This window comes from Leguminivora glycinivorella, chromosome 24 (genome assembly GCF_023078275.1).
Source record: "Leguminivora glycinivorella isolate SPB_JAAS2020 chromosome 24, LegGlyc_1.1, whole genome shotgun sequence".
NCBI classification, from domain to species: domain Eukaryota; kingdom Metazoa; phylum Arthropoda; class Insecta; order Lepidoptera; family Tortricidae; genus Leguminivora; species Leguminivora glycinivorella.
This window is the reverse complement of record NC_062994.1, coordinates 7,411,224-7,413,686: the sequence shown is the minus strand read 5'-3', so window position 1 is coordinate 7,413,686 and position 2,463 is coordinate 7,411,224. Positions and strand designations below refer to the sequence as shown.

Sequence of the window (2,463 nt, the reverse complement as noted above, 5' to 3'; positions counted from 1 at the left end):
CGCTTCCGGCGGGACTTGAACCCGCACCATTTTTGCAATCCGTGCAATGCTCTTACCAATTGAGCTACGGAAGCCACGCCGGACTTCGCAAATCTTTCCATGCCTTTCCTTTTTGTACACACGTCTTGGGTTTTTTTTTCCTTTAATATAAAAATGTTTAGAATCGTTAGCAGACGTTTCTGCTTAATAAAAATTAATTTACAATAATAATGTTGAAGAAAACATATGAAATTATGATTGTATAAAATTCACCATTTAGGATAGTTGGCACTACATGGCACTACTCAATTATCCAGAAATGTATTGCAGTAAACTGTGGAATGAACAAAGTCGTATAGGTCTAAAAATAATTTATAATGGTATTTCTGGACCAATACTTCTTTTACCGACCCCACATAACGTGGGATAAGGGTAGGAGGAAGAAGAAGAAGACTTATTAAACCACCAAGAAAAGATCTTAAATTAGATCCTAAATGCCATATCTATACCTAGATCTTGCAATCTCCTACAGGCATATTACTTTAGTAGTAGGTATAATAACCTAAGCACAAAATTAAAATTTTGAAAAAAAGCCCCACCGCGACATAGTCAACTGATTTTCATGAAACATGGGTAAGAACACTCCCGACTAACTCAGCTTTCAGACAAAAAAAAACTAAATCTAAATTGGTTCATCCGTTCGGGAGCTACGATGCCACAGACAGACACACACACAGATAGACAGACAAACAGACAGACAGACACGTCAAACTTATAACACCCCGTCGTTTTTGCGTCGGGGGTAAAAAAATACACATTAAATTATTTTCTATGAGGATAAATTAATTTGTTCTAAGAACTTATATGCCTCTTTCAAACTCGTGGTAAGGGTTCTAAAACAATACTCTGAATTTAACAGAATTCTCACTACTAAGCTATAATAAAAACATTACATACAATCTTAATCATAACAGATCATTTTTATCTGCCAGTCCTTATTGTATTGGGAAAAGGTTGAATTTTGCTTAAAGGTTTATATTAATTAAATACTTAGAAATAACGTGCAACTGCATTGAGCTAGAATTCAAAGAATTACGGTATTTAATGATGACAATGATAATGATTACAAAGTCTAGACAACTATTGACAAATAATAATTATTATAGGTGCGTCAGCAGTAAAAGTCGCTTAGCAGACGAGGTGTTCAAAATGAACTGGACACTCTTATTTTCTCAACAATTAGCTCTCGTCAAGATCATTTTAACACCTTGCTCGTTTAGAAACTCTGCTGCAGACTGTACCTAGTAATAATATAGTTTTTACCACACCAACTAATAAAGGCATTCTTTGCTATTCGAAAACGGATAGCAAAATTGCATTTTATCCACAAGAGTGCAAAGTAATTTCATACAAATTTTAACTTGATGTATTAAGCTAACTGGTAGATAAATATTGAATAAATCGATATATTTGATTTAGTTTAATGTTTTATAGTCAGTATTTTGTTCGTGTTGGTGTGGTAAAAAAATTATGTTTCACTCGGTAGCAAAGTCTGTTTCCTTGAAACCCCCGCAACGCTCAAGATTCCACTTTTTGAACCACTCGCTAAGCTCGCGGTTCAATATTGGAATCTTTCGCTTGCTCGGGTATCAATATTGGCTCGTGCGGTTAAACAACTTTGCCCCCTTGTAAAACAAATAACTATTTCGACGACTGGACTTTTACGTGTCAAACATAATATGCGCAATAGTCGTGCAAATAGGTACATAAAACAAGTACATTTTCCATCGTATTTTCTCAGAAACGTTTAGTCAACTTCAGTACTTGGTCTTGTATTCAGACTGACCGAAACAACAAGACACGTTCGTGCGGTTTCCGTGGCAATCGTTCTTGCGTTATCCCGGCATTTGCCACGGCTCATGGTAGCCTGGGGTCCGCTTTGACAACTAATCCCAAGATTTGGCGTAGACACTAGTTCTTACGAAAGCGACTGCCATCTGACCTTTCAACCCGAAGGGTAAACTAAACCTTATTTGAATTAGTCCGGTTTCCTTACGATGTTTTGGCAATACGAAGGAAAAACATCGTCTTTATTTCCGTGTGAATTTTTCCCATTGCTACCTTGTATACAGGGTGCCCGGTAATTAATGGACAACCTTTTAACCACCAAGAAGGGCACCTTATACTGGTCCAGAAAATCGATATTAAGGTTTAGTAAAAGTCGCCTGGTTTTCGAGATTTTCACACTTTTTAAAATTTTAGGTAGTATTAAAATTTTAAAAAGTGAAAATCCCGGTCCACACGGTATAATAGTGCCATAAAAATACTCGCAGGGACTTGTTTATATTTTCACTACATGTGCCTGTATTCCCGAAAGGGGTAGGTAGAGCACTTGAAACTACTCAAGTATCTGTGCCACTCTAAGCAATTAACGGGTTGAAAAACACTGAAATTGTGATATGTAATTATGTACTATGCTGCAAA

The 2,463-nt window shown here is 36.4% G+C and overlaps 1 non-coding gene across 1 annotated transcript; it reads right to left on the bottom strand.

Moving 5' to 3' along the window:
- Trnas-gga lies at positions 1–74 on the bottom strand. Its single transcript has one exon. It is a non-coding gene; the product is annotated as a tRNA-Ser (tRNA).
- Positions 75–2,463: the final 2,389 nt, after the last annotated feature.